Source organism: Ammospiza nelsoni, chromosome 6, assembly GCF_027579445.1.
Source record: "Ammospiza nelsoni isolate bAmmNel1 chromosome 6, bAmmNel1.pri, whole genome shotgun sequence".
In the NCBI taxonomy this organism is placed as follows: Eukaryota; Metazoa; Chordata; class Aves; order Passeriformes; family Passerellidae; genus Ammospiza; species Ammospiza nelsoni.
Genome location: NC_080638.1, coordinates 38,198,154 through 38,221,383, shown reverse-complemented (window position 1 = coordinate 38,221,383; position 23,230 = coordinate 38,198,154). Strand labels below are relative to the sequence as shown.

At 37.8% G+C, this 23,230-nt stretch overlaps 1 protein-coding gene across 3 annotated transcripts in view; it reads right to left on the bottom strand.

Annotated features, from left to right (window-relative positions):
• The window catches only part of AKAP6 (A-kinase anchoring protein 6), a 258,465-nt gene extending 235,630 nt beyond the window's left edge, over positions 1–22,835 (bottom strand). For all 3 annotated transcript variants that reach the window (XM_059473668.1, XM_059473670.1, XM_059473669.1), the window contains exon 1: positions 22,690–22,835. The gene's annotated coding sequence lies outside the window, so the exon portion shown is untranslated. The remainder of the gene's footprint in view (positions 1–22,689) is intronic.
• Positions 22,836–23,230: the final 395 nt, after the last annotated feature.

Here is a 23,230-nt window from a genome sequence, read left to right as displayed (position 1 = left end):
CTAACATAGTTTTGACAAAACTTTTGATAAGTGCAGTGGAATGCAGAGAAAACCAGAAACACTGGTCTGTGTTTGCAGTAAATCTTTAGGAGAAAATATAGAAGACTTTGCATAGCTGGTAATTTTTGGGCACGCCATGCTCTCAAAAACACGCGATCTCTTAGAAGTCCCAGCTGCCTTCCTTTGAACTGCACTCCTATCAAATGAGAGAGGATGGCATGCCAAAAATAGCCCATGGTAAACACACCAAAGAAAGAAAAAACTCCCCAAACAAACAATGTTTCACTTCACTCAGGCATGAATAAGGCATGCTTTGATGCAATTGCATCTTATCTTTATAATTTATGTTCAAGTAGCTTCCAGCAACCAGAGTCAAACAAAACCAAAGACCTGAATGCATGTAACTAACACTTACAGCAATAATGAGGATGACTCTTTTTATGAGCATCATAAAAAGCAGTAACCAAACAATCACAACTGACTAATGAACTGATCTGGGGTCTTGGGAGAAAGATTTCTGTAATAAATACTGGAACTACAAAACTACATTGTAATGTTAATTAGGTGCATAACAGTTGGTAGGCAAAGCACTTCTCTGATTCATTTCAATAGTACAAAGGGAACAGATCCCCATGGCTTTGCTTAGGCACAGCATAATTTGAAAAATGGGAGCAATTCTGTAAGTATGATTAACCGAATGAACTACCATTTGTTTTGGACAAGATATGGGCAAGGAAACTAAAGAGCTTAGGCTACACAGGAGTGCTTAAAAAACAGCCGATGTATGCTTAACTAATATTTACAGATACGAGTTTTGAAAATTTGTTGGAGGCAGGCAATGAAATACAACATGTAAAACTAATTTGGGCTGTACTTGTAAGGTGCTTTTAGGGAAATAAAGCAATCTAGCAATATAAGGGCTTTTAATCTATGATTGGCAAATAATTTTGAACCCGTTTAAAAGTTGAAAAGTAAATAGAAATTTTGTGATAATTGAATGTTCTGTCATGATGCATGCAGTCTGAAGCTAGAGCACTGCTTTGTGATATGAGAAAAGTTGCACTTTGTGTGAACCTTTTGTAAATCCCTTTTATCTCTTCAGTGCTTGCAAAACTGCAAAGAAATCATTAAAAAAAAAAAAAGAGGAAAACTACATTCCTGCTCACATTTCCACGTTGAATACAAAATTCACCCTTGGAAATTTCAATAAGCAATGCAGGGTAAACTGCAACCAGCTGTAAATTTCACTCACATGAAGAATTTTTCAAGACAACATCTCCTGATAGGCTGTTGAAGCAAAACATCATGCAAGACATGAAGATAAACCTCCTGCCAGTATTAAGTTCATCTTTTACAGTATGCTTTTAAAGTCTTATTTTAAAGATACTAAAGTGCCTTAAAAAAATTCTTACTTCTGTTTGGTTTTTTTTTTAATATCACTAGCAAATCTATATTTCTCTTATATTTTGCAGAAGTTCTGTCTCCCCTTCCCAAAAGAAATTCAAAGAAAATACAGCTTGAGGTATTTACCCATCTGGAAAACTTCATGTCCAAAGTTACTCTTTCATCAAGGTGTTACACACCACTTTACACTGATATATAGGAAAAAAAGTCACCTGCTTATAAATCTAAATGCATTTGTATCTTTATGTGACCTTCCAGACACAAAGAAACAGGTCTCACTCAGCACAACATCCTTTTCTACTAGATAGATTGTATTTTTACCTGAATGAGCACAGTTTACAAAGCTCCAATAGTTTCCACATCCTAACTATTTTGCTGTGACCTACTTATTCCTATTCTTCACAGTCAGAAAATAGCCACTGGATGAAGGAAAGTTAAATAGCCATTATATTAAATTTTGCAAACCTGCCAGGTAAATGGGGGGAGGGGGTGAAAGGGAAGAAATACAGAAGAAAAGGAAGAATCTCAAAACAAAGCACATGCGCCCCTTGAGGTTGAGCATCAGACTCAATTAGGTTAATAGAGTTTCCCTGATTTGCTCCAGTTGCAAAACTGGTTCAAGTGTGCGTTCAGAGATGCAAGAGACAGATTGTACCTTGCTCCCAGCTGAGCCTTGGTTCCAGCTGTACCTTGTTCCTGGCTGAATATATAGTGAAGAACATGCCTCACACTCCTGTCACTCGAATGCTTCTGGATACTTCTCCCAGTACAGTGGTGAATCACCCTGATCAAATGTCTTAGCCCTGGTGTTCTTTTAAGCCTTCCAATCCTAACACAATATTCACATATCTTTGCTTCTCAATTCTGTCTCACATCTCTAGCTCAAATCTAATTCTGCACACAGTCACCTTCAGTGGTTTCTCAGCACTTGGCTCTTTGGAGGAGTCAGAGGTCATTGCTCTGGGTGGTATCCAGCCTGCAGTTTGAACATTATGAAATTACAGCATATTTTAAGCACAGAAAAAGCATCCTAGACTGTCACCATGGTACATGTAGCTATCAAACAGCATTAGAACCATAGATATGCAGTCAGCATTTTCACCACTTTGGTTTCTAGACTAGTGCAAGTTGTACACAAGTATCTCTGATTGAAGTGCTGGTGGCTGGTCTACATCAATGTTCCTATGAGAGCAAGGCAAATAGTAAGAGTGAAATAAATAAAGACTGAAATAAAGAACATGTCTGGTGCCCCTAAAATAAGTTTTTACTCCAAGTTAATTATGGTTTTCACAAATCTTCTCTCTAAGTGATCTGCTAGCCAATAAAAACACCCAGATCCAAGCCCTAGGTAAGTTTGAGAGAGATTTGACCTCAGTCTACTTCAGTACAGGTTAAGGATTCAGGAGTTGACAGTCCTCCAGTGCATTCACTGAGGCTTCGCTCCAGCTTAGCTACATTCTCCTGTTTCCTCTTTCTCTGCTTCTTTATTAGAAATGCCTTGGCTTTTTTTTTACATCCTGGTCTACCCATATTTCTACATACAAGGCATTTCAGCTGAGAGGATTGACCTGGCAAGTCTTCCTTCTGACATGCTGCCCACCAGCAGAAAGAAAAAAAATACATGAAGATTCTGGACAACTTCACAAAGTGACTAACAGTAGGGCTCTTGACTTTGGAGCGGCGTTCAGATGCAGCAGTTCCACCCAAGAATTTCAAGCAACAGCAGATAGTTTTCAGAGGATGCTTATTTGAGCACATTTAAAAAAAAAATTGTGTTAAATGCACATGGAAAATCTATGGCTTATAAATTCAAAGGAACTCACTAAGAAGAGTTTGACCCTTTCCCTTTCTCACTGGCTACATTTAGAAGAGAAAGTAGTGGAATAATAGGAGCTCTAAGAACAAGTGAAGGCAAAATGTGGGGTTGGTGTCCACATCCACTCTGCTGACAGATCTTTGGCTCAGAGTTTTTTAAGTAAACAGTGACAGAGAGAAAAATCAATTATTATAGCAAGGGAAAAAACAGGTAGGAGTGATATTACAACAAAGCAAATCTTGCCTCTGTAATAATCTCATTTTGCTGTTGACATTAAACCTTGAAGAACCATGGTTTTCCACTCTTACATCCAAGATATTCAAGAGAGACAGGGACCAAAGTAAGTGTAGAAACAGCAGATTATTCTTTTTGGCAGAACCAAGTGCAGCAATTAATACAAGCTGAGCAGAATGTACAAATAAAGGCACACTTGTCTAGATATGATTTCACTATGAGCACTTGCTGACATCAAGACCAGTACTGAGTAATTTTAAGAAAAAATTAATACATTAAGGCCTCTATCATCTATGCCACTATTCAAATAAAAAAATTTTCAAATCTTCTGGTATTGCAGGTCTGAAAACCCACCAAATGTTGACAGGACATGACAAAGATTCACCTGCACTTATTTTATGCTTTTGATACTCACAAGACTTCTTAGAACTTAAAATGTGTATTAGTCATCACAAAATGCAGAACATTCCAAATGAAATGCCCAAAAAGCCTCTTTCAGCCTGGATCTCAAAAAATATGACACTCTGCGCACATTATAGTGCAATTTCTGTCTCATTTATTGGTAGGATCCCTTATAGCTACTGTCAGGACAGTGCCCTGCATCTGGATTAATTATTCCTAATTTCTGTTTATCACACCTTGTCCTGTCCTGTGGTTAAACTAGTTGGAGCAGTTTCTGAGCAGAGAATCTAAGCCTATACCTCAAGTAAATAAAAAGCTAGCATTTCCTCTATTCTGGGACTCAGTAACATCAAGGGGAAAAAATTTCTTTTCCACCTTCAGACAGAATAATAAAATATTGTTACACTGCTTTCACAAAACCCTGCTCCAGTTAAAACAAGGTATGTCCACAGGAGTGAGTGTGTGTCAGCAAAAGGAACAAGAAACCCTGAAGAAAAGAGAAGTGGTTGGAGGCAAGCTGCTGCAGGAGCTACAGAGAGAGCTACCAACAAGTCAAACCAGCTTCTAGACCAGCACAGCAGCCAGGGCCTGCCTGCAGCTGAGCAGGTGCTGCAGGAGGCTGCAGCAGACTGCACTGCCCATTATTTCCCTGAGGAGAGGGGGGAAAGGCAGTGCTGGTAACAGCTGAGCAAACTGCAAGCCAGGGAAATGCTGAAGCAGCTGCTGGACAGCAAACAGGCCCCAGCAGAAAGTACCCATCACAATGAAATAGAAATGCATGTACAGAGTTACTGTATTGTATTCTGCTTCCAACTCACTTCCTGCCTTAATTAGAATTAATATTTTAAAGTCCTAAGAGAAATCCACCTTACACACGGCTGCTCTTGCAGTAATAAGGATTAAATCAATCCTTTCTTCCTTCAGCTCCCCACTGGGAGCAAACATATGGCTTCTGAGAGGGTTTGACCCATTTGCCATCTGCTAGTGACCAAACTAGAGGTAGGGAAATGCAGCATCAGCACCCATCTATGACAAGATGGAAGGAGACCTCCTGAAATTAAGGTGAACAGATTGATCAAGCAAAGATTTTGAAATAAAGGAAAGCTTTTTAGTATACCAGAACTCATTAATAAGTACAGCTATACATTTGTATGAGTGCATTAGGGCTTCATAAAAATTTATGAGTAATGCTATGATAATGCAAATTCTTCCATAGCAAATATTCAGCTGAAGTTATTAGTCAGTCTTCAAGACCCCTTTCATCATTATTTTAGTTGCTTGTAGACACTGCACATAGATAATTCTGAGGTGGACACTGTTGGTCATCCCTACCATACAGCAGGATGCAGCGAGGGGCTTCTCAAACTTGTAAATTTGATAACTCCAAAAGTAGCCATATTTCACTAATAATAATTCAAGTTGATAAATATATTTATTGTATTTATTTATGTTTTATATAAATGTATTTATTGATTATCTTTATTTTAGTGGAGCAATCCACTATTAGTGGATTGCAGCCTTTCTGTTTCAGTGGCTGGAGTTCTCTGCATCAATGTGCTATATGCTACAAAGCAAGCAAGTTGATTTTATTGTTGTCTCAGGATTTCTATATTCTGAGACAACAAATTGTTGTCAAACAAAAATATCTCTATTTCTCAGTGCACTTCATTATGGAATTGCCAGCAGCAGACTTGTGCCAGGACTCTCATCCCAGGATAAAAGAGATTTAATATCTGCACTACAGTTTTTTGGAACTGTGAAGCATTATTCCTCATATGCTTATAGTCACTCACTTCCATCTTTTAAAAATATGCTGAAATACAGAGCAGATTTTTATTTCAGTATAGATGTATCAAGCAACAACCAGCCAAAGGTTGGGTATAGGCCTTTTCAGGTTTGCCATCATACCAGCTTTGAAGGAATCCAACACTGCATTTGTACAGTTTAGGAACAAATTACTGCAAGTCCCTTCCTGCTGATCCTTTTCTCCAAATTCTCTAAAGAACTTCACCCTTCATAAAACTTTCATAAAAAACAATGTACCTAAATTTGTATTAGTCCCCCTAACAGTAACATACGTTATCAAGTGCTAGATGACTCACAGATTTAGACTGCTAACTCAATTACCCACTGCTTTTCATTCTAGACAACATTCTCGTTTATGTTGTTCCTGTCTTTGTTCATTCAACAGTATCCATCACTTCTTAATTTAAGGAATTTTAAAAAGAGCAATGAAAGGTAAGAGTTGCGAAAATGAAAATAAAGTTTTTAGCTCTAACTTAACTTCCAGTCATTCAAAAATTATGTCTGCTACTTTGATTTTAGGAGAATGGAAGCTCAGTGTCTGATCAAAGCTTCGAGAGCTCACAAATTTAGAAACACGTTCTTAGGCTTGTTATCCAGCACAGTGTTTCCTAAGGTAATTAGCTTCACTGATTTAAGAAAGTTGTGGTGTTACAGGCAGTAGATAGCAGACACCAAACTGTTACAGTGTTTTCTAGTATTTAATTTTTCATTTGGGTCATGTCAGAAAAACCACAAGAATGTATTCCCATAGTGCTTCACAATTTCAAACTGCAGAGCAAAGTAGGACAAAACGTCCCAAAAATTCACATCACAAATTGTTTTGAGGCCCAGGCAAGCACTTAGGCTAAGCCACATATTAGCCACAGGAATGTTTCTTTTGCCTTCTGAAAAGCCTGAAGAGCTTGACAAGACCAAATAACTCCAAAAGACCAATATATTTTCCTATACATTAAAGCTGCCACCTTCAAACCTACCTATTTTTAGCTGCAATTCAATTTCTCACTTAGATTTTAACTGTGTTGTTATATACAATACATTTTTCTTTATGAAACTGTCAATGAAAGAGACTGCAATGGCTGTCATATTTAATATGAACTTTAGGCTTACTATTAAAATGTCATTTATTTTTATATCCAAAAATTTTTATTCTGACAACTTCATAATTCTAGAACTACATACAACTCTGAATTAATGTGATTAAGGAGATTTTTTTCTGAAAGATTAGAAACTTGCAAGAGGTTTTAAACACATGGCCAGTGTTACACCTTTTTTTTTTTATGTTAATATCCCTTAATCCATTCCTTTCAAACTTGTCATAATTTTTAGTCATTAACAGCACTGATAAGAGATTTCTCTCATCAATATCAGAAACTGTGCCTTTAATTGCAAATTCTCTTATTGTTTAAAATTTATTTGTAAATTTTTAACTAAAATCAGCTTACTGAGAAACAAGACTTAAGCAATTAGGGTTATATTAGCTTTGCACCTACATTTCTCAGAATAAAGTAGTTCACATTTTAGAACATTTCTAAAAGATTTTTTAAATTTGGAAAAAGCTCTACCATAAATTACTCTAAATAAAAATCTAAATTATGGGAACCAAAGTGGCTTTTCAGTCTTGTTCCAGGATTTTTTTTTTTTTTTTTTTTTTTTTTTTTTTTTTTTTTTTTTTTTTTTACCTGGGAAGCCATAAAGAATTTTAAATTCTGGCCCATATCACTGTATTGAAAAAATTTCCTGGGTCTCACTCTGGTCTATGGATAGATAGTTCTGCTTGCCAACTATGGTACCAAGTCCTTCTGAATACTTTTAAAATCCTGAGGAATCTTCAAACTCCTGAAGAAAATGCACTATTTCCCAGAGAAAGGAAAATCATTTGCCTATTAAGTTTGTCTAGCAAATTGGTTAAAAAATGAATGTCTAACCTATGTGTTCCAGCTGTAAAAGAATATGAAATTGTGGCTCTCATTTAGTTTCACACAGAGGAAAATAGAACTTATAGCAGAATTTTAAGTCCTTCAGTGTTATTTTAAAGATAGTGTTTTACTATGTTTGGATTTATTAAGGAGACCATAATTCCGTATTGTAATCTAATAGTCATGGGGGAAGAAAGTAAAAGTCAGCAGTAATTAAATTGAGCTACATGCTAGAGGGATATAGTTATTATTTTCAGAAAGTAACACATCTACTGGTATTGTCTGTTCTTTTGCAGAGGCAAGCAGCCTATTCTTTGAAGTATCTGAACTATTAAATGTAAAGTCCATAAAATACTTTGTTTACAAACACAGAGTTCTTTTTAAAATCACAGCACATAAGATTTTTTAATGTGGACTGATGCTAAAGTATATACAGGACAGATCTATTGTTTGTGACAGATGTTCTAAAAGAACATGAATTTTAATTAAATTCTTCTCTATTTACTTGAATTATGTTTTATTCATCTATGATAAAGCATTGACACTCAGACAAAATTAATGGTGAGGTAAACAGATGCACTAAGGCTTCATTAGTTAATTGGCTGAACACCTCCATAATGTTTAGTGGATGATCCTTCATTTTCAAAGGGTTCATGTAACATTCCTGACCCCAAAATATCTGTCTAAACAAATAAAAGGGCTACTAAGAGTGAATTACAAATATAGAACTAGCACCAAACACAACCAAGATTTCAACACTCTGAGCTTGTAAGCCTAATAAATTTAATATTTTTGATTATTATGTTATAATATAAATCTGGATAACACTGGGCACAGGTATAAATGTGGGGAGGAGTGGCTGGAGATGAGCCCTGCAGAAAGGGCTGGTGTTGCTGGTTGGCAATGGCTCAGGGTGAGCCAGCAGTGCGTGCTCAGGCAGCCCAGGGGGAAACCTATCCTGGGGTGCATCCAACCCATCTCCAGCCAGCCAAAAGGGGACATTTCCCCTCTGCACTCAGAGCTGAGGCCTCACCTCGAGTGCTGTGGGCAGGTCTGTGTCCCACAGTTAGCAAGTGAAGGTCCTTGAATGCATCCAGAGGGGAGCACTAAAGCTGGGAAAGGGCTAGAAGGAATTTCTTATGAAGAGCAGCTCAGGACTTTGGGCTTGTCTAGTTTGAAGAAAAGGAGGCTTAGAGACAACATCTCATTGATCTCTACAGCTTCCAAAGAGGGAAGGTGGGGTAGGAGGTGTTGAGCTCTTCTCCCTGGCATTCAGTGACAGGACAGGTGGTTCAAATGAATGGCTCTTTGATGGTTCAAAGATGGCCAGGGTCCAGACCTGGCATTAAGAAGCATTTATTCACTGAGAGGATGGTGAAACACTGGAACAGCCCTCTTAGCTGTTGGTGTTTGATGCCACAAGCCTGTCAGTGTTTAAGAGGCATTTGGACAACATGCTGGTTGGCCCCAAAGCAGTCAGACAATTGGGCAAGATAATCATTGCAGGTTCTTGACAACTGAACTGTTTTATTCTACATTATTAAATATCAACAAGCAGAAAGGTTGATAAATTGTCTTTTGTTATTCCTGATGTTTCAGACAAGAGAAAGGTAACTTTTTTAATCTCTAAAAATCAATAATGTCTCATTTTTAGACAAAAACTGCTCATATTTTAAAAAATGCAGCTGATATTTCAGAAAGTTCATTCCTTATTTAGCAGCTCATTACATTACACTATTTCCTTCTTTTCACCCAGAAAATAAGTTTAGTTTATGGTTTCAATGTGTTTCTCTTCTAACCTCTAAAACACAGAGGGAGACAATATCTTTCTGGGCAGCATTTATACACAAAATTTTTCCTAATTACAGAACACCCTGTCAGTTTAGTTTGTCAATGACTGGCTTCCTCAACATCATCAAAAACCATGGTGGAACTATGATTGCCTCTTTTGACATATAACTGTGTATTAAGAACTTACTCATTAACTGCAAGCTTATTACCAAGAGGGTAAGGATACAGGCCTAAAAAGCTTTGTAATGGGATATACAGCATTTCACTGTTAAGCCATTCATCCACATCTGGTCTAGCTTAGCAGTGACCTAAAATCATTACCGCATGAAAGCCCCTTCCAAAGTTATGCAAAAGGAACCATTTAGTCCAGTTTTTAAACTGAGGACATATCCACATCACAAAGGACCCATTAAAATGTCTTGCAGAGTCTCCAAGGATTTAAAAAATGAGCTTGCTTAGCTGAAGTTAAATTTATTATTACTGTGGTCTTAAATTGCTGCTGATTCATTTTCTGCATGCTCTAACCATACAGAATAAAGCCAGTAGATATATTTTTTGCATATTGTACTTTTTAACTCTTTAACCTTATTCCAAATATGATTAGAAATAGTGCATCATACCCATTAAATGGCCACAGAGGAGTTTGCAATGTTCACATTACTTTGACAGGAGCTGAATAGGAGCCGAGGCCCATGGGGCTGTCAAGCAGCAGTTCTGGCCTGTTTATTTCAGCTGTTACCTTATTCTCCCTTGGTTTCTTGTAGCCAGAAACCCAATATTTCCTCCTCTTCTACCTGGGGTAGCTCTGTCCAAAGCCTTGTTTCCTGCTCTGTGCCCCTTCTCTGAGGCTTATGCAGGCTCTGACTCTCAGCAGCCAGACTGTTCCCACCTTCCCATGGAGCTGGAAGCCCTGATTCCACAAACGCACCCTGGGCACAATTCTTTTCTTCCTCACAAGTCCCTTCCCTGACTGCCTAAGCATCCTAAAAAGATACTGAGTCTCTTGTTTAGCACTCCCCATATATTTCTAGCAGCAAAGATCACTTTCCAAAAAACAAAAAGCTTGTAATACATCATGTAGGAGGTCACAGCACAAATCTTTAACACCCTCTCACATCCCTGCCATGTTCCTGGGAGGTGACTTTGCAGGCCCATTCACAGACTCTCAGTGCATTTGGGGTGGGGAGGAGATACCCGGGACTTTTTTGTGCATCTCTGCATGACTTCACATACAAGTCTGACAGTGTAGATAACAACAAGCATAGAAGTATAACACTAATACCAAAATGGATCATATTGCTGTGTTTGGTTTATTTGTTTCTAGGAGCTACAAAAAAACCCTTGGTATTTATCATAACTACTGCTGACCTCTCCAAAATCAGGTGGAATTACATCAGCAGATGGAGTTGTGATTTTGGATCCTAACGTTCTTACTGCCTGTGTACTCCATCACTGTTATCCCTGCTTTGTCATTAAATAGGACTTAATTCGCTAGGGCTATCATAAATAATTCCCATAAATTCACATTTTAAGTTCAGCACCATGCTTTAGTCCCAAAAATTCACTGTGCAAAACTTTGTTTCCTATACATCAAGAACCTTCTATTTTCAGATTCAGTACTAGGATTTTTTTTTTACATTTCAAATAAGAACAAAACAAAAATCAATGAAATGCTAAGACATTATCAACCATTATAGCCCACTCCACATAAAAATTAGTAAATTTTTCAATCTTACTTTAAAGCCGTGGATACCTTACTTGGCCTTATAGAAAATAAATTCACTTCTTTAACACTTTTGATGCATTCCTGAAGATTTTAGCTACTTTACCCTTTTAAAGCCAGATTTTAGAAATTGAAGCCAGGATAAAATTTGAGAAGAATGTTTTATCATCTCTCAAGAAGGCAAAATACTCATGTCACCTTCTTGAAAAATTAGTTAAAACCTACCTGCATAGCATTACTGGTACTCAGATCATAATCAGCTTTCCAGTACACAAAAATCACTTTTGTGCTTCACAGTACTCTAATAGCAACCGGAACTTCACAGGCAAAACTAATAACATATTCATTTTTTGGCAGGAAATTGAGGAGCAAGATTATTTCCAAATCTTTACAGTCCCATAACCCTTTATCAAACCTTTCAATCTCAAATGAGGCACATACATTTCTAATGTTTTTACTTCTTCCAAGAATTCAGCTTGGCTTTGTTCAACTTCATGACACTTTCCTTGGGGAAATCACAGAATCAGGGGAAAAAAGAAAACAAAAAACCCCCACACAACATGGGAAGATATTGGGCCTGAAGCTTTTTAATGACCCTGGTAAGCCTTGAATAAGATCTACAGATTTATATTTCCATTAGAAGTGAAACATGAGAAGTCAGCAGGAGTTGAGTTAGCTCTGTACCAAGAACTGAGCAGCACCTGAGGCAAGATTCATTGGCATGCCTGTAATAGGTGCAGCAGGGAAATAACTGTGAGAGGAGTAAGTGCTAAGGTAGCTTCAAGAATAACCTAACACTGATATTTTGGAGCAGCTCCAAAATATAATTTATCAGCATGCAATATCATCAGTGGTAAGGAATCCCACTCACTGCTGCTGTGCTGCAGATCCTGCTCCTCCCATGCTCTGCACAGCTCCCAAGGGAAGTCTGACAGCCTTCCTCCTCATCACTGCTGCAGGAATTATCTCACTGGGAGCCATTAAAGTACCATTATGCCTTGTTAGCTCCCTCACTCTTCTTTTAAAATCAAAAAGAACACTCAGAAGCTTGGATTTTAGTGGGGGTGGGGGGAGTGTTAATCAAGTTTTCCATGCTGCGTGCTAGATTTGTTACTTGGAGTCAACATCCCTGGTGAACACCCATCTGTGTCAAGGCAATGATAGATATCAGTCTCCTTTCCTACCTTGTACATTTACTCCTATAATCTCTTTAAAGAACAATGTTTTTCCTCACATTGAAAAAGGATATAATTGGTATTGCATTACCACCCAAAAAGTCTAATACTCTGACTGATAACATTATCAGACTTTTCAGACTCTCAAGATGATGGAGTTGCTAATTGATCCATAACTTTTTTTTTATCAAATGGCTGGTGATCTGCCCTACATTTACATCTTTATCAGGTTTCTAACAGGTCACTGCACAGAATTTTGGGGTTTATCACATTACCTTTTTCATCCCATTTGAATCTCACTTTGGTTCTGTGATGTCTTGGAAGATCTTAGAAGAAGAAAGAAAGCTACCTTCTGCTTGTGGCCCAGCTGGCAGTTATGAGCTATCAATCAGTAAAGGAGGACTTAAATAGAGTCTTATGTCACAGATTTTCTTCTCCTCACTTTCAGTAAAATTATTTGAAAGGCTGGAACACATCACTGGGCATCCTGGCCCAGGAGATAACCACATCTGAGTATTCACTACATCCACCATTTTTCTCATAAAGGGATTTATTCTACCCAAAGATTCTTTTCTCAGCTGCCTGCAGGGAGAAGTCAAATGCTGGACTTTCTTCCACTGGGCTGTCAGGATGTGTTATTCTGCTGATCAAGGATCTTCAAGTACCCAACACTAATCAGTCCAAGACAGGCTAATTATAATCCCTGAGGCCGCCTCCAGTCTAGGAAAATATTGCTAAAAAAAAAAACCTATGAGCCTTGCCAAGCTGGCACTTTTCCTAGCTCCAAGTGGTATCAAATTTCACTTTCAGACTGTATAATTTTCAGGCTGGATCTAGCTGGGGGAAATATCATTTCACAGGCTGAAGGTTTGTTCAGGTTCTCTATAACCTCTGCTTTCCCTGTGGTTCTCCCATACCAATGAAAGCACCTGACAAATATAAAAAAATGTTATTTTATCTTCATACTTTTGCTTAAGTAATGGATGTCCATAGTCTGAATTTATTAAGGGCTAGTTAAAACCACGTAGATTAAAAGGATCCATCAACAATTAACAGCCAGTAAAAACACAGGGAAATGCACAATTCAATTTCTAAACCATTCAATAAAGTTCAATAAAACATGCTGTTGGAGTTCACATGTCTAGCAGTAGTTTTAGGGGCTGGGTTTAGCAGACTAGCTTGTTTAATTTACATACTAAATACATCCCTAGATTTAATTTTTAAAAATTCAAAATATGAATATAGGAATCAGAGTTACATGTCAGTATACAGGACTAAGACAAAACTGAAGTGGATTTTAAATTATATTGCGAGTCAGAAAATAATGGAGATTATTTTGAGGTCTACTTTTACTCTTTATCAGTCATAAAGTGCCTTTCTTGCTATGTTCCTCTTCCCTGAGCTGTTGGCACATTAATTGAAAATATTCACCCTTAGCTAACTTGACACAGCTATTCTGGTTTAAAAAATGAATATTTATTAGACTGGAAAGAGCAATATCTCCACAACCCAGGGGACTGCCTAATTCAGAGCAGATGTTGGTCCCATCATGTATCTTATATCTCATTTTAATGCATATCCATCTGTCAATAGCTGGTTTGGTTTGTGTGCTCTCTGAACAAAACCTAGGCAATAAAGTTTCGTGAAGATCAACAACTGGTGTTTTGATGTGTCTGCAATAATTGAAAAGACAGCATCTTGTAGAATAATTCTTATCAATCTCTAATTTTGGAAAGGAACCCTTGGAGATCACGCAAAAGCAGGCAGGTCCCCCTTTCACAAAAACCAGTAATTTCTTTTTAAGTAGAATGGCATGCACATGTTGCATCCAGCTTCACAGAGGTGCTGCCTCTCTGTCTGTATGGAAATCACTTTGACTCAGCCAGTACAGATATTTGCCTGGTCATTTTAAACTTCATTGTAGAATTCAGCTGACATTTTCAATTCAGCAGACTCAACACAGCTGAGCATACACTACTTAAAAATGTAAATTTGTGCTGCCAAAACCACTGAGTTTTTGATATATTTTGTAAATGTTCTGCTGTGCAATCTTTTACCTAAGACCAAAAATCCCCAAAGCTACTTTCCTTGCTTTAGGGTTAACATGGCATTTTCCAGCACCCACATCTCTTCCATTCAGGCCTGTTCCCTTGCACCATTCTCTCTGGTGTGTGCCCCTTGCCTGTATGTGTGTCTCTGTGTGTAAAGTTAAACTGGCAGTGGTGTCACCTGGCACAAACACACAGTGGTTTGCAAAGGGAATCACTGACATTATGTCCATTCCACAGGGATGATCAAGGGGCACAGGTACAGAGCCAATATGAAAGGGGCACATTCAGTATCAGAGCCAGAAGCAGTTTCCAGTCTCCTTGGTTCAAGTGTCACAGGCCACTCACTACCTTTCTTATAGCTTATCACTTCTCTGACCAGCTTTTATTATCTATCCTATTACACTAACATTTAAACCCAGGAGTTTCTTGTACTAGTTTCAGTACATTTTCTTGACAAGCACAGGAGGTGGAATACCCAAGCTCTTTTCTCAAACTATTTAAGTACCAGTGTTTTGTAGAACTCACCATTCAAGCCCTCAAGGTGCTGGCAAACAATTCTCTGTATTGCCTAACAAGAACAGGGACAAGAGACATCTGAGGGAGATTAATCTCTCTGGATGAAAGTGACTTTATAAATTACAGCAAAGAAAAGGGATCAAGTAGGTGGGACCAGCAAATAAAACTGAACTTCCAATCCAATTCAAAGTGACCTAACAAAGCAGAGCAGAAAGAATAATTTAGAAGTTTTCAGTGTAATTCACAGAAATACAAAATCAAGCCTCTACATTTATTTAAAAGTTTTCTTCAAAAAGCTACTGCATTGCATACAGGTGCAAAGCACTTCAGGGGTTAAAATTCTTTTCTTCTGAAAGAGTTAGCACCATTATTGCTGATACACTGTTTTTACATCATGCACAGAGTATATTTAGATTCCACCTTCTACAGATACAATAAAACCCAAAATCCCCTAATTATTTTCAAAGGTTATCTGTGCATATTAACATGAAAAAACTTCTTGCTGCTGTTAATGACCGAGTAAGATACTAGGATGAAATTCTGAGAAGGAATAAGACTAGATGGCATATTAGGGATCTATAGAATAGACTCTGCAGATTTTAATAGCTGACCCTTAAAATGGCAACTTGCATATCTGCTGTGTCATTGCCTTAGCAACAGAGTAGACATGCTGAAATGTGACAGATAGCAGCCTGTTCTAGCTGAAGCTATGAGCTTGAAGGGGAGGGGTTTTTAGCGATCTAAATCTGATTTATTATTCTAAAAAAATGACATGTTTTAGGAGACTAGCAGTGAAGCTTAAAGTACAGGAAGGACATACACTAGCTAGTACAGCCTTGGCCAGGGAATCAGCCTCTTCAGCAGGAAAAGATAAACATGATCTAACACACTTGAAAACTGTAAGTAGCATGGAGTAGCTTCATGCAACAGCTTTGAAAGATGTCCTTATTTGAAAACATTCTCAATAGACTATAGTTATTCCATCAATAGCACTCAGCTCTGAAGTACAGCTTTTCAGGACAAAAACTAAGCATCAAGAAAAGTTTTTCATTAGATTTTTTCAACATTAACTAGTATTTTGTTTAAGTTTCTTTAAGGCTCATTTTGCAATATCAGCTGAACAACAATTTTATACAGCCCTCAAACTTGATAATATCAGGCTCTTTTCTTTTTGGTTTATGTTCATTGTACATGTTCTGTCTCTCAAAGACCTTTCAAAACCATATATATAGATATAAAAATGTAATACAATTGACTGTTCAACAGCATTTCTTGGTGAACTCAGTTACCAACATCTAATGTTGTACTATGTAATGCAAAAAAGGCATCTGTCCTTACTTCCCAATTTTCTACCTAATGAGCATAACATTTCACTTGGTAGGTACATTGTTTTCTTTTTTCCTGTTATGCAGACATGTTTTGTTGTATCAAATGTCTTGGCAGAGAATATTCCATCACAGCAATCTGTTAAACAAAGGAGGAGCACTTGCCCAGCCAATAAAGGAAATGCTAGTTTAAAACTTTCAAAATAAATGTGGGATTTTGTTGTGCTGTGTTTTTTTTTTTTAACCAAGGGGTGCACAGAACTTTTTCCTTTTTGTTGTATATTATGTTGCATAAAGGTGCAGCTTTTTTTTTCATTTTAATCAATACACTCAGTTTCTCTAAAACACTATGATAAGCAGATACTCCTCTTTTGAAAACTAGAATGTTCCGTGCTTCTTGTGTTAATTTGCAGCCTAGTTTATAGCAGGTAACAAACATTTTTTGCCTTAAATCCCTTGGAAGTTCATGATGGATCTCCACTAAATGCTCAGCTTTATCCAATAAAACCATGACCATTAAAAAACAACCAACCAAGAAAAAAGTCAGAAGCACAAACAGGAAAATACAAAGACAGGCAGATAAAAGAGAATTTTTTTTTAAGTTCTACACAAGCAACAGGAAAAACAGCTTTTTCTCCCAGGTCTGCCAGAGGGTTTCCAAGAAACTTGTGCACATTACTTAACTCTTATAAGGAAATATTTAAGAAAAGCAAGGGAAAAAAATTATTCACCTCAAGTTAAGCTGAAAATCAAGGCAAACAAGTCAGAAAAGACTTGCCTGTTTCTCAGGCAAATCATTACAACCCCTAGCACTGTAAGAGTTCTATCCAAGCTCCATTAGAGAGATCTGAATTTTATTGATTTAAAACGTAGTAATAACCCTGGAGTCCCACAGAAACTGTCCAGAAGAAAGGCAAGATTTTTCCAAAGTGTTTAAATAAGAAAAGAATGACAACTTTGTAGAAGAGAGCAATTACAGTTATACAATTCAGAAACAGCAAGCTGGAAGGAGAAAGTAAGACAAAAGAAGTCAATAAATGATGGAATTGAGAGGAGCTGAAAACAAATACAAGTCTTAAGATAACCTGCAAGGAGGACTTATGGAGGATACACAGGATGCATTTTAAGACTGAAGTAGATTCAGCTACAAGCTTTCAGACCAGAGGAAAAATGCTGCAAAAATTACACAGAGAACAAACAAACTTGGATTCAGATACTAGTCTCTTCTTCATTTTATCCACACCCCCAGCCAGCAAAAAACTGACATTAATATCTGACAGCACATGTCTACACCCTAATTCTGAAACTGTGACAACATTGGACTAACAAGAGAATCACTACAGGGCAGCTCTTGAAAGACAAAAATCATATACAAAAGTAATAGATATACAGAAAGTCTGAAAGCAGAACTAATTACAGCAGCTGGGTGCTTCCTCAGTCCAATGCTGGGAGTTCTTTAGCACAACCTCATGCTAACAAAGCCCATCTTTCTAAGTGTGTCAGCTCCCATAAGACACGGTACCACAGAGGCTGAGAACAGTATTTTATAGAGCTATTTCCTCATTGAATTCACCAGCACTTGAAAGACCTCTTTGCCACAGAGAGAATGCAGAGTCCAGCTAAATGCTTGGCATACTTTGGGCCTCTGAGAAAGCAGCTGGATGTGGGGCAGCAGCAGTGCTGGGGGTCAGTAATTCTGTGCCCGCTGCCCCAAGGATCTTCCCCTTCTCAGAGCCTCTCTACAGAGCAGTGAGTCTTCCAGAGCCAGCTGCTGGCCCTCAGTGCTCTTAGCAGTTCCAGAAGCCACTGGGCTGGCCAAGGCAGGGAAGTGTCGATGCAATTTACAGTGCTCATTCTCCACCCTTAACTTTGAGGCTGATACTCTCCTCAGGACACAAAGATTATCCCTCAGGCTGCAGGACATGCTATATATTTACAAGCTATCTCCATTTTTAGGCACCTTAGAAGATATTCTTGACACAGCTGAGGGAAAATCCCTCCTTGCCCGTCACCAGGACTGAACACTGGACAAGCAGGAGGCAGCAGCATTTTGGCCGAGTCTGCCAGGGCAAGCCTGCATCTGACACATGCCATGAGAACTGAGAGTTCACACAGAGCATTCCTGGCTTGAAACATCCTTTCTGAAAATGCCAGACATTGTAAAGCACATTGAGCTGAATATTTTGACCTTGGAGTGATGAAAAGCTGAGTCAGCCTTGCTGGGATTCATAGCACTCAGGAGTGCAGATATTTGAAACCTACCTTTCATGCACCAAACAGGAAGGGAAGAGCTATCTGGATTGTTTTTTAATTTATTCCCTCTTTTCCTCAGAAGCAAAGCTTTTCTGAAGGCTTGTTAAAAATAAGAGAAATTTTGCTTCAGGAAAGCACATTTTGATACTCAAAGAGATTTCTGTGGTGACCCTTCTGACATTATATATGCATATAAATATGAACATATCACATTAGTTGAAGGATTTATATTACACAATTTTAGCAGGTTTTTTAATGGATATGAAGTTAGAGAAAGGTACTTTTAATTTTAAACCTACAAACAACATAAAATATAAGACTGGATATGAGGAGGACAATACTCCACAGGTCTTTGTCCAGGAGCACAGGTCAAACAGGATACATGCCTGTGCAGCAAGCAAGGTACTGCATTTTCTGACTAAACAGAAAATGACTACAGTAACAGCTTGTTAGGGTTAGAAACACAGCTGAGGCCTGCCTTGCCCTCTGCCAAAATCTGAGAGCCTGAGAAGCCCAAGATGGGAGCTGCCTTTGCAGGAAAACTCTGGATCATGACTGTGATATCAGATATGATGTCCATGCATTGCCACTTTCAACCACTTACGTCCTGTTCCCTCACTAATCTGGTCTCCTTTTGGCTCTCCATCCAGCTCAGCTTTTGCATTGATTCCTTCCTCCTGTGGCAGGAAAGACTTGGCCCAGTCTGGGTAACTCATTATAGGGGCAACATTTGCAACTGTCATTAAAGTAGATTCTAGCTGCAGAAAAGGAGTGTTTCTTTTTATAGAAGAGTAGAAGCAAAAGTCATCTTTACCCTGTCCAGTCCACAGAAATATTAGTATTCAGACAAATTAGTTGCAAGATGATTTCTTGATGTCATCTTCTCATTCATGTATTATTAATTTTATCCCAGTAACACCAGTATATCATCTCATTACAAAATGTAAAGAAATTTCATTATAGAACATGGGCCATATTTATAATACAAAATATAAATATAATATTTCAAGAGAGAAACATGATATCTTTTAATACACTTTTTTTTTTTCTTTTTAAAGCAACTCCAGAACTTCAGACATTCTGCCCCTCCCTGAAGCTATGAGTACTCGGCAGAGACCGGGGGGGGGAAGTCAAGCCCAGAATTTTGTCAGTATTTCTTTCATGACACAGCAGTGACTTTAACGGAAGGGTGCAAGTAGACTGGGAGATGGCATGGGAATTTTTCTAATTATTTCCAATTCCTCAATTATTTTGAAGGAAATACTTCACCAGTATTTTGGAAATGCCATCAATTCTAATCAATGCCTGAGCACTTCTGCTAGAGATCTCCTTTGACTGGACTTTCAAGGGATGAGTTTCTCAACACAGCTTCATTCTGTCAGAGGTGGGAGGCACAGGACATCCACTCACTGTGCTACTGTAATGTGACCCACAAAAGATAAAGCTCAGAGCATTGGGTTCCCTCAACTCTTCTTTAGAGAAGAAAGAAAACTTTCTTCCATTGAGGGCATGCTCTGATCCCCTCTAGGTAGGCTTTGTATTGTTGCATGGTGAAAAAAAACACCCTACCAAGTGTTAAAATTGTACCAACTTCCATTGCTGTGGTCAGGTTTTGTCATCAGCTGCTACAGCTGCTTTGGGAAGAACCAAGCTTCTGTTTCTCTCTGCACTGAGTGCTAAGCTATGTAAGAACCAGTTAATTGATCATATAATAAAACCCTTCAGAGCAAAGTGAAGATTACACAGTAACATCCTTTCAGTTCACTGGTACACATCCATCTCCAACCCCACGTCAGTATGATGCTGCAGACACAGAAGAACTCTGGCCTTCAGAGTAACTGCCCAAATGCAGCCACCTCAGGGAAGAATACATGTATTTACAAAACATATTGCCTTCAGTAATGGTATAAGGCCAGCTGTGAAACAAAGCTGAAAGCAGCACTATTTTCACACTGTCAAATGCTGTCTCACTTGTACCAGTTGTGAATCTGCCCCAACAACAATCAAAATTGTGTGATATCTTTAGTGTTTCTACATTTGGTCATGCTCTCAGGCAATCAGGCTTGCTCTTCATAGTAAGACTCTCTTCATCACTCCATACTATTCCATATCCTCACATACAGATCTCAGTGCAACACTTGGGCCCATACAAAAATTAACAGGAAGCATTCTATAATCAAAGTACTCAGCAGGAGTCAGAATTAGCTAAGATTAACAAGAATCAAGTAGTGCCATCACAGCTCCATCATTAGCAGGTGTTTCCCAGGGCAAACAATGCTGTAGGAAGTGTGAGGAATAGATAGTAACAGGAACTTGTTAAGTGTTTAAAAATCACATTCTTATTAAAAATCACAGTATTCTTATTATTAGGGGGAAAAAAATTCTTCACTGAGGGTTTCATAGTAGGTCATGCCTCCATTAATACCATCAAAAGGTGTTCTTTTTCACCCAGTATGTTTCCCCTAAGTTTTTACATTGATCTGAGAAATTCTAGTTGTAATCAAGTCACTTTAAAAATCTAAGAAAATGCATTTATTATTGTTGATTATACTAAAATCATAATATTTAAAACCAGAAATATCTGACATCCATGTCTCATTGGCTGTTCTTGTATGATCCCTAAAGTTGCACGTTAAGGGCATTGCTCACCAGCTCCCCTCACACCCGATTCTGCCACTAGGCAGACATCAGCTGTCCTGCCCTGCCCCCATCCTCCTGCTAACTCATCCCTTCCGAGTCTGCCTGATGGGAACAGCAAGTGCAGGAGACCACCACTTTCATACTGTAAAAATGTATCACAAATAAATAAAACATAACTCTAATTATGAATTTACAGTCATTTGCTTTGTGTTTTGCAGTGGGGAAAAAACCCCAACAGAGGTACCCAGAGCATGCAGAAAAAAGCAGATATGATTCTGTACAGACTGCCTAATTAAGATATAAGGGCTCTATTCCAGCTTGTGCCAGACAAGACCATCACACACACCCCTACTGAGGAGTAGTCAGATCTCACTACATTTATTATTTTATCAAATAGAAGGGACCAAACCCCACAATAAATTTTGATATCACTACAAAATTACTGATTGCTTTTTTCTTGCTGCACTTTTGAAGTATAAACTACACAGGGAGAAACAGAGCCAGAGACCACTCCCTAATTCCTAGTGGACATATTGATCAATTAAAATGACATGTGTCTGGTCTTTTCTTTTCCTTCTAATAGCAAGCAGCTGAAAGACAATATTTCAAACATGCAAAATCAAACAATAATGTTGTTATATACCATCCAGCAAGATTAACTTGAAGTTAAGCAAAATAAAGCTAGGCTCCAAAAGAAAAACCTTAATACAACATAAACAAATACTGGACATTGTAAAGAACTACTAAATACTGTAGACATTATTTTAACCAGCTTTCTAAATATAAAAGATATGTGTTTTCTTCCCAAGATAGAGGTCAAAACCTTTTTAATTATTGCTATTTTATTCATAGCAAACCCTCTCAGAACGCTTGAATCTTTGGCTACACCTTTTACTGCAGTTGCAGCAGAAAAAAAAAGCTTGTTTTCTTTCCAGTAAAAGATAGTTCTAAAAATTCACTAAATTCATACTATAGCTTTAAAAACAGAGTCAAAGAAAGTGAAAGAGTAGAAGAGCTAAAAGCTACTGTCCTTTCAAAATACTTGGTTATTTTTGACAATTAAATCTATGTTTTGTTTTTTTAAGAATACCAGTAGAAATAGGACAGTACTGAACCATGTTTAAAATCAATACTGTTCCAGTTGCTCGTTCAGCACCGGTTTGCACAGCATTTTCTGTGCTATCATGCCATGGAAGGCCAATGAAAGTAAATAGGTGATATTAATGCTACCGAGAAAAAAATAGGTTCAAAGAGGAGCTAAACATAATAAGAATGCTTAAATGAAGAGACAGGGAAAAGAACAAGCTATGTTTATGGCATTAGAATTGAAAACAGATATTCTTTCCATTTAAGCAAATCAGACAGTAGCCACTTTAATTGGATTGTGAAATTTAAATATACTCTCTCCAAATATTCAGGCTATTATCACAAATGCAAAGGCAAGTCTAAACATTCAGACTGAATGCATTTTCTGTAGGCCTTTGTCTTAGCCTGTCTGCCTGAAAAGAATACTTAGGCATGCAGCATCTTCAAAATGATTTTACAAGGCAAAACCCACACACTTACATTAGGAAAACCTTACTAAACAGGAAAAAATAACCCTGCAATTAAGAGCAGCAGAATATTTTGCAACTTACCATGTCCTGTTCAAATCATCCTCTTTTGATGTTTACGGCACATCTGTAAGATGCAATACTAGGAGGTGCCTTGTGTGACCTGCTGCATGATGCTGTGACATCAGTTCAGATGATGCAGCTCATTATGGGAAAGGCTGCTGTTGCTATGGCAACCGAGATGTGATACGAATCCTTACTGCATTTCCAGGGGAGTCCGAGACAATACGGAAGCCCTTTAAAGAAACAGACAAAATGCAAACAGCCTTTTAAAGTATGGTGCCACAGATTTCAGAGCCCATGTTAGTACATGCCTGTTGTTAAGGAATATTTTAAACAAATGATTCCTACGTGGCGATACAGAATTGAGATGTATGAGCTATAAATTATTTCTATATTTAAAACTTAATATCGTATGCACCAATTTAAGAACAAATTTTATAAGTCAAATTTGGTTATCATTTAAGGGAACCTTACTTAAAACAAACAGTCAGTAGCATGATTTTAACACTAAGGCTCTAAAGGCAGTAGTTATTGAACAGTATTTTAAGAAATATATATTTTC